The sequence below is a fragment of the Lactuca virosa genome, chromosome 6, assembly GCF_052849685.1.
Source record: "Lactuca virosa cultivar CGN04683 chromosome 6, Lactuca_virosa_CGN04683_v6, whole genome shotgun sequence".
Classification (NCBI taxonomy): domain Eukaryota; kingdom Viridiplantae; phylum Streptophyta; class Magnoliopsida; order Asterales; family Asteraceae; genus Lactuca; species Lactuca virosa.
In genome coordinates this window covers 197,379,744-197,389,437 of record NC_136431.1, presented here as the reverse complement: position 1 = coordinate 197,389,437, position 9,694 = coordinate 197,379,744, and positions in this window count along the sequence as shown.

The window sequence follows — 9,694 nt, the reverse complement described above, 5'->3', positions numbered from 1 at the left end:
TAAATTGAATGCAATGCAAAAATTTAGATGCAAAGAAAATAATAAAAATTAGAATAGAAAGAAAATCTTTTTGGCTTTTGAAAAAATTTTCATGCAGAAAAAAGAAAAAGAAAATGGAAATTAATGCAATATGTACAAAATTACATGCAACCTACATGCAACGGGATTTATGCATGGATGGATGCCCCTCCCCAAGCTTAAAATAAGCATTGTCCTCGATGCTTGGAGAGAGGCATAGCCGGCCTATTGAGGACCGGGCAGTGGAGGATATGGTGGGAACTGTGAAGGGTAATCAGAAGGATAAAATGGAGGCCACTGGGGTTGGAATGATGATGGAGGCTGCTGCTACTGGGTGGGAAGCACAAGTACTCGGTGGATATCGCTCAGCAAATGATGAACATTGCGGTTATGCTACTCTTGAGCCATCCATCGCTGATCCTGCTCGGCCCATCGCAGCTCTTGCTGGGCCCAACGCTCTTCTTGAAGGTTTCGGTAGTCATGAAATTCAGAAGTGATTTCAGCAACTCCCGTATAAACCTCTCCTACTTCCTGCTGGAGTCTCGTGTAATGATGATCTAAGCGTGCAAACTCGCCCATGTAAAGGTTGTGTTCGGGAAAAGGAATGGGGCGAGACGAGCTGGAAGCACCTATAGTTGCAGGTTGAGCAGGAGGAGTAGAAGTGGTGGTTGAAGGTCTACGAGCTGCAGTAACACCCAAGTTGGATTGGAGGTGCCAATTGGTAGAAGGGATGTCATTGGCCAAGGCTAATATCTTCTTATTTCGGCTATCGATGCGTAAATATTCTTTACCATCGACGGTCCAATGAACATCCCCATTGGGATGGCGGTGAAAGAGATGCATGATTTCCAAAACCTCAAGTGATAAACGAGTACGTCCCGAACTTATATTGGTTGGATTGTTGGGTAGATGGAGGCTAAGATGCTCAGCTATAATAGATACCATGCCTCCACAATGTAGCTAGCCACCATTGCTCATGGCAATTCTGAGCATTTTCTAAACTACCCAACACCCAAAATGAGGGACTTCCTCGGGCTTGTTAATCATGCACCACAAAACTTCTAATTCTTTTTTATTCGCCTTGCTACTCTCTTCTTGAGGAAATAAGAGAGAAGCAATAATCCGGTGGGTGACCTTCAGAACCGGATGAATAATACTAGAAGCTTTTGATGTGCCTGACTGAAACTCATCTTCACAAGAGATACTTCTCCAAAACCTTCCACAGTCTTGCTCAAATACAACATTTTTTCTGCCCTTTGCTGTATATATATCCCTTTTTGCTTTAGGAGCACCAATGATATCACAAAGGGTATCAGCATGTATTTGATGAGATTGATTGAGCAAACGGAAGGTGAGGATATGTGTCTGGTAATCAAAGGCAATTGAGGACAAGAGTTCCAACATTGGTGTTTGATAACTGACTGCATGTAGATTCAATAACCCTTCCCAACCAATGTTCTTGAAGAGCTTGTGGACACCTTTATAGATATGAAGGTCTTTGAGGGCTTGGATGTCCACAAATTTTTGAGCCCTTATTACTCTTCTAATAAGGCTTGCATACAAAATGTTTTGTTGATTGGTTTCAAAAATAAGACCAAATTCATATGGGTTTTCCATGGGATGTTGGTCTTGTTCATCATTAGACTCTTGACCACCCATATGTGAGGTCCCAATTCTAGCTCTTTTTCCACGGGAGGCCATTGTCAAATTGGATTCAACAAAGTTTTGCACATAATGTAGGGCAATTTAAACTCAAGAGTATGCATAAAAACCAGCAATATCACCAAAATCACCCCAAAATCTAAGTATATGCACAAGTAAAGAGTTGGAACAATTATACCAATTTGTGCTTGAAAATGGTGGTAGGGTGATGTCCAATGCTTCCCCAAGCTTTCCCCAAACTTATCCTACAAGAAATTTCAAGCATTAGGTCGAGATTTGAATACCCAAAAATTCTAGGGTTTGCTCAAAAACCCCCAAAATCGGCCATGAGAGGGTGAATTTCAGATACAAGACAAAGAAGATGAAGAAAAGAGAAGAATTTCATACCTTGGAGCTTGATTTTTGATGCAAAATTGAGGAAGATTGAATGTTTTTGAGGGTTTTTTTCAAAGGGGGCAGTAGGGAGGAGAAGAATCGCAGGTTATGTGAAAAAATGAGTTAAAATAAATCGAGTTTTAGCCTTAAAATCGTCCAGCTCTGTTTTTACGTTTACACGGCCCGTGTAAACTAAAGAGTAGCATTTACACGGCCGTGTAAACGTTGCGTCTGATCTACTCTGGTCTGGTCGTTTACAAGGCCCGTGGAAACTATAGGCATAAGTTTACACGGCCATGTAAACCTCTGAGAAGGCCAAAAGATTGATTTTTTTCACTTTTTCGAATTGCAACCCGCTACTCCACTACTTCCCGAAAAATGATTTTTTTACCCTCGTTAAACGTGAGAAACAACTTGGGAACTTGGAAACAAAGAAAATATGATGTAAAAACAAGAAATGACAAAAATACCCCCGGGTTGCCTCCCGGTTAGCCGCCCCTTTTTAATGTTGTTGGCTCGACTTTGCCCCCTTAATGTGCTTCAGTCTTGATACGTGGGCCTCTCCAACACATCAACCTCCTCGCCACCTCCTTCTTGACATGTATATTCTTTAAGGGATCCGGTGGAGTTTTTGCTTCTGAATCTTGTGCTTGTTCCACCGGTGGAAGGATTTTAACTTTGGTGATGGCTTGGGTTTTATATCATCACTCCTCACATGCTTCTTGTCATCAATAAACTCCAAACTCTCCAACACCTCATTGTCCATATCGACCTCCTTTGCAAGCTCTTTGGCTTTGTCCCTGTCAAGTTTTCCTTGCAAAACTAACTCTAGAAATTCATTATTAGACAAACTTAAAACCTTTTTAGTTGAGGGTTCGATCAAATTCACAAGATTGACGTATTGAACCTCGGAAGGAACCTTTTTTGCTTCATGAACATTGAAGTTGATAACTTCACCATCAAATTCCATACTCAAGGTTCCATTGTAGACATCAATTTTTGTTTTAGAAGTTTTAAGAAAAGGTCTACCCAAAAGGATGGAACTTGAACTTGGAGAGTCATTATCTCCCATATCTAAGACATAAAAATCAGCCGAGAAGACAAATTCATCGACTTGCACTAACACGTCCTCTAATACTCCCTTTGGGTGTACCAAAGACCGGTCAGCAAGTTGGATGATCACACCGGTTTTGCTCAATGTTCCTACACCAATTGATTTGAAAAGAGAATATGGTAGGACATTTACGGATGCACCTAGATCAAGCATAGCTCGGGGTACATAAAGATTCCCCAATTTGCAAGGCACGGTAAAGACACCGGGATCCTTGCACTTCGGGGGCATCCTCTTTTGCAAAACTACGGATACATGCTCCCCAACTGTTACAACTTGATTTCCTTTTAATTTCTTTTTAGATACACAAAGATCCTTAAGGAACCTTGCGTATCTAGGTACCTGCTTGATGGCCTCGAGGAGTGGAATGTTGATTTGAACTTTTTTGAATATTTGCATGATCTCACTCTCCTCCCGTTCTTTCTTCGTGCTCTTTAATCTTTCGGGAAATGGAGCAGGTGTGGCTTTAGACTCAGTGATGAAGGGCTTCTTTTCGATTGTTTTCTCTTCCTTCTTCTCTTCTTTGGTTGCCTCTTCGACCACTATTTCTTCTTCCTTTTGATTAACCGACACTTTTGGATCATCATAGCTCTTTCCGCCTCTCAATGTGATGGCACACACGTTGTGCCTTGGGTTTGTTTCAGTTTGTGCAGGTAACTTTCCTTGAGATTCTAGTTTGCTTACGGAAGTGGCAAGCTATGAAACTTGTTTCTCTAAGTTCTTTATGCTTGCTTTTGTCTCTTGTTGGAAAGCTTGTGTACTAGTTGCCAAACTCTTCACTATGTCCTCTAAGGACATACTTGATGAACCCGATTGTTGAGGAGGGTGTTGTGGTTGCCTTAGCTGAAAGTTTTGTGGTGGAAAAGGTGGTCTTTGTTGGTATTGATGTGGTTGACTTGGTTGATAATTTGCCTGTTGATGTCCTCCCCAACCTTGATTGTTACTCCATATTTGATCACCCCGTGGCTGCTCATATCCCCTTTGATTAGACCCAAGAAAACCTCCCATGGCTTTTGCTTCTTCATAATCTTCCTCTTGAAGTTGAGGGCACATGTCGGTTGGATGCCCCACTTGAGTACAAATACTGGATGGGCGGGGTGTGGGCTGCACACCTTTGTCTTTGGCTAGCATCATAACCACTTTCGTAAGCTCGGACAATTGAGCTTCAATTTGAGGAGTTTGGACCTCCTTTACACCTCGGGGTGCATCCGTGTACCATTCTTCATCATGGCTTGAATGTTTAGAATCTTCAACCATGTTCTTGATTAGATTGCGGATTTCGGTTGGAGTCTTGTCAGGTAAAGAGCCGCCACTAGAAGCATTAAGAAGTCTTCTCTCCATTGGAGTCATGCCTTCAATGAAATATTGGAGAAGCTGATACTCGGTAATTCCATGTTTGGGACAGCGGGCACAAAGTTTCTTGAATCTCTCCCAATATGTGTGGAAAGCTTCTCTCTTGTGTTGCTTAATTCCAATGATTTCCCTCCGTAGGGCTGAAGCTTTCATCTCCGGAAAATATTTGTCCAAAAACAACCTCGCAAGATCTACCCAAGTAGTTATCGTCCCCGGTGGGAGGTCATAAAGCCAGTCTTTGGCTGCATCTTGCACTGCAAAGGGGAATGCCCTAAGCTTGATTTGATCCTCTGTGACATTGTGTGGTTTCATACCCACACATACTACATGGAACTCGGTGAGGAACTTGTGAGGATCTTCATTCTCCAATCCTCTAAAATTTGGGAGTAAGTGGATAAGCCCAGACTTTAGTTCAAGGTTTGTGGCAGCTGGATATGTGATACAAAGAGGTTGTTGAGTAACCTCTTGTCTTGACCATTGGCGGAGGGTTTGTTCGGGTGGTGGGTTTCCTCCATGGTTATCCCCCATGGTGTGAGAAGTAGTTGAAGTTTCTGTGGGTGTAGTGTTTGGGATATTATGAAGAGGTGAAAAGGGTGGAGTGGTATTTTTGGGTGAGGATGATTGTGGTGAGAGTGATGGGCTTTCTGTTTCTGATGCGGATACACTTGAGAGGGGTATGTCCTCCCAAATGTTGATGACCGGGGGATCAGATGATGAAGAAGTACCGGAAACCGGTTGCCTCTTACGAAGCTTGGCTTGCTTCCTTAACTTCTTTGCAGTCTTCTCTATCTCTGAGTCAATTGGTAGTGGTGTACCTGTGCGAAAAGATCTAGGCATAAACAATTAGTAACACTGTGTCCCCGGCAACGGCGCCAATTTGTTAGGCGTGTCAGACCCAACAAATAATAGGGGTACAATATACTCCAAAATAATCCCACTATATTGTACTAGAAAGGTAGTACAAGGCAAGCAGGGTCGATCCACATAGACACGGGACAATCAGTCTATACCTGTTTTGCGTAAGGTATTTGTTCACAAAAGATTAAGAGGGGGTTTTGAATGCAATGATTAAACAAACAACTAAAAACATAAGTAATCAACTAAATGCGTGAATTAAATTCAGAATTTTTGAGGACTCCAACTCCATGTATGACAACTTAGTAATGCGATTCCAAGATAACATGATATTTGCTCAATTCTATCTAAATTGGTACTTGAAAGTGTTAACAAGCTCTAACACTTCCCATTCACCACATTAATTAACCAAAACAAGCTCTTTGATTAACCCTAACCTTACTAACCTAATCTAAACAAGCTCTTAGAATTAGATTGAAAGATTGCATTAAACTTTATGTGAATGTTCCCAACAACACCCAATACTCCTCACAAGCTCGGGAGCATAAGAGTGTGTGAGTAAGATTTACACTAAATTCATTCAATAGAAATCAAATTAGTGCTTGTTACCTAGTACAATTTACAAAACAATTACGGATTTTGCAATTAGATAACTTGAATAATCTAACCCTAATTCAAATGGCCAATAAGAATCACAATTAGAATCAAACATTCGATTGAGACAAAATCAAATTCACTAGATAGAAAATTGAAAGCAAACATCAAGTCATATGATTGGAATCACATCCAAATGTCAATACATAAAGTTGGAGAATTAGGTTTCTAGCCACTAATGACTAGAACAAACACAAACCTAGAAATTGAAATTAAAGTCTTACAAATTAAAGTCCAAGTGTTTTTCAAGAAACAATTGTCTTCAAAAAGCTCCCAAAATCGCCTCCTAGAACTCCCCAAAACGATCCCCCTCTTTCTGCCACCCGTTATCTTCTTTAAATTAGAATAAAACTGTTTTAAAAACTAGCGACACGTTTACACGGCCCGTGTAAACTATAACTGACCATTTACACGGCCGTGTAAATACAAAAAGTAAATTGCTCAAATATGTCAGGCCTTCGAAGTACATTGCTCACGAGTATGCGTTTACACGGCCCCTGTAAACTCAAGGCTTACATTTACACGGCCGTGTAAATGTCTATAAAGTCAAAATCTTTATTTTCTTCTTAACTTCCTCCTCGATGCTCCAATGGTCCCGAAACTTTGTCCATGTCTTTTATTCATCACCTTAACTAAGATCCTTCCTTCAAAAGTCCCTGAAATATCACAAAAGTGTGTGAATGGAATTGCATCATGAAAAATCCCGAGAAATATGCAAAATGCATGAGTTTAAACCTAAATGCAATGTACTTTTATGGATTAAAACTACAAAATGCATGCATGAAATGCATCTAACAAATCTCCCCAAGCTTGAACCTTTCTTGTCCTCAAGAAAAAACAAGAAAAATTTAAACTAGAGAAAATAGAATAAAGGAGAGAAAAAGAAAATCAAAGTCAAAACTTTTTGAAACTTAATGCAAGAAATCAAAACAAACATGAAAAAGAATCCAACCCAATTAACTCTGTTTTTGTACCATAGTTGAGAATATACCTGTCGTGCCTTGAGTCAACTTGGCTTTAGTCTCAAATTATATATCAATAGAAATAAGACTTTGGCCACTCCCTAATGCAACTTAACAGAATCAAAGATCACAACATTTGTTCCCACTCAGTATTATCAAGCCAATTCATGGAACAAACTATGGTCTTACTCTCGTGAAATTGTATGTGACAAAACATGCTTAATCATCTTTGTTTCACAAAATATATCAATGACCGATTCCAGCTATTTGTTGGTCAACAACAATCTTTTCCTGAAAAATCTTTTCTAAAAATTCCCTAATATTTACCCAGATTTGTTACAAACTTCAAACCACTTACTCCAGTCAAAGTAGTTAACATTCAATCCTAATGTCATAAGTTCAAATCCAAGTCCAAAGGAATCTTTTGGCAGCCAAGCATTTTTCCTAAACAAATTATTCAATTAACTATAAACAAATATATACAAACTTCCTAATTACATTTTTTTTACAAACAAACAAAGCTCATGGCTTTCTTTGAAATCCATGTAACGGGCTTCCAACCAACACATCCAAGTCAAATGACCTTAGTGTGCTAGATTTAAAAAGATCCCTCAGGTTTACTTGCCCGAACCTCAAAGGCCACAGATTAGCTTTATTTGGTTATTAAGTTCATGACTTTCTATGGAACCCGTGTAGCGAACTTTCAACCCAATCAGTCCCAAACAATTTTGCTTTAGGCGATTAGGTGTAGAACACCCCTCGGAGTTTACTTATTCGAGTTCCAAAGGTCACAGATTAACTTAATAGCAATTTTTTTTATATATAACTAAGATAACACGTAACACTCTAGTTAATTTATTTGTTTGGCCTATTTCTTTATATTTTCATCCTTGACTTTTTTCTATGGTGGGACATCTCACAGTCTATTACCGTGAGGGGCTTCTAGACATTTTTCGGGGGACTGAAGTTAACATGCAAAGACCCGTAGGTATAGTTGGAAATATGTCCCCAAGCAGGGTATATAAAAAGGAAAGAATAGAAAGGACTTTTTAGAGCGCTGGAAGGCTCGGGACACTGAAATTTTGTATTCTTTTTATGATTTCTTGAATTTGGCATTTTAGAGCACTCCAATGATCCCGAAACTTTGTCAATATCTTTTATTCATCACCTTAACTAAGATCCTTCCTTCAAAAGTCCCTGAAATATCACAAAAGTGTGTGAATGGAATTGCATCATGAAAAATCCCGAGAAATATGCAAATGCATGAGTTTAAACCTAAATGCAATGTACTTTTATGGATTAAAACTACAAAATGCATGCATGAAATGCATCTAACAATAGGAAAACCCTAGAAACCCTAATTTGAAATAAAATAATACTATTTCAAATCCGGAATTATTTAGTTTCCTAATTATCGATAAAGAATATTCCAAAAACCCTAAAAATCGTCCTAAATTTTGTTCAAGGGGTTGGAAGGTTCTGGAATACCTTCTTATTCAGCTATTGAACAATTATCGTTTCAGTCCTTGCATATTTAATTAATCTAATTAATCCCACAATCAGTTCCAATTAATTTCTGATTAATTATTAATTAAATCATATTATTTTCAATTAATATATTAATAAATTGTTTATTTCAATTTCTAATTAATTTGTTAATTATATAATAAATTAACAAATCAGCCTCTTCCTCCAAAAGTCATTCTATCCAAATACTAGTTTTGAGGGCAACCCAAAAATGACTTTGCTTATAATTCAAGAATATATCAATTTAATTATTGGCTTGGACACCTTAATCCAACATGTATGGTGTGTGGTATTTTGGGGAAACTCACTAAGCTTTGTGCTTACGGTTTATGTTTATGTTTCACGTACTTCCGATTCCAAAGGGAAGAGCTCGACGTGATTGCATCGCATCCACAATTGTTCAGCATTTTATGACATTGTTTTGTACTCTGATATTTATTTGAGACTTTCTATACTTTGTTGGGCTTAATGAATGAATGAATGGTTGTTTTGGTTGATTTAAAACAAAAAAAATTATACTTGGTATTTTTGGGATGTTTCAAAATACATCTTTAAGTAATATCTACATCTCTCTCAAATTTTTGACTACATGTCGATATTGGAGAAGAAGCATCACTCCATCGTGGTTAATTCTTTTGGACTGATGTTTTGATTCGTTTCTAATCTAGTGATTCATATTTTATTTAATTTATGTGTTGAAATTTTTATTTGGTTCATTTTGGCCACTTAATTTACGTTAGTTCTTACGTATTTATTTAATTTGTAAAATCCATAATTGTTTTATGTATTATACTAGTACCAAAAAATGTTGCATCTATATTTGGATTTAATCACATTGTAAACTTCATATCATATATTTTCACACTCTCGACCTTGAAAGAAGTAGTAAACATTGGTTGGGAATACTTGTAAAGAACTTCATGCAAGTTTTCAATTTAGGCTAAAAGCTTTTGTATGTTAAGTTAGTAAAATTAGGTATAGTTAAAAAAAAACTTATGAATATTCATTTGAGATATTTTAAAAATTTACTATATTTTCAACCGTTTTCTTAAAAAAATAGTATTTTATTTTTATTTCACAAAAAATATTTTATATTTATAAAAGTTTGTTAGAAAACCTATTAACATTAAAAATAACTTTTCAAATAATATTTTTTTAAAGAAAAACACCCTTTATC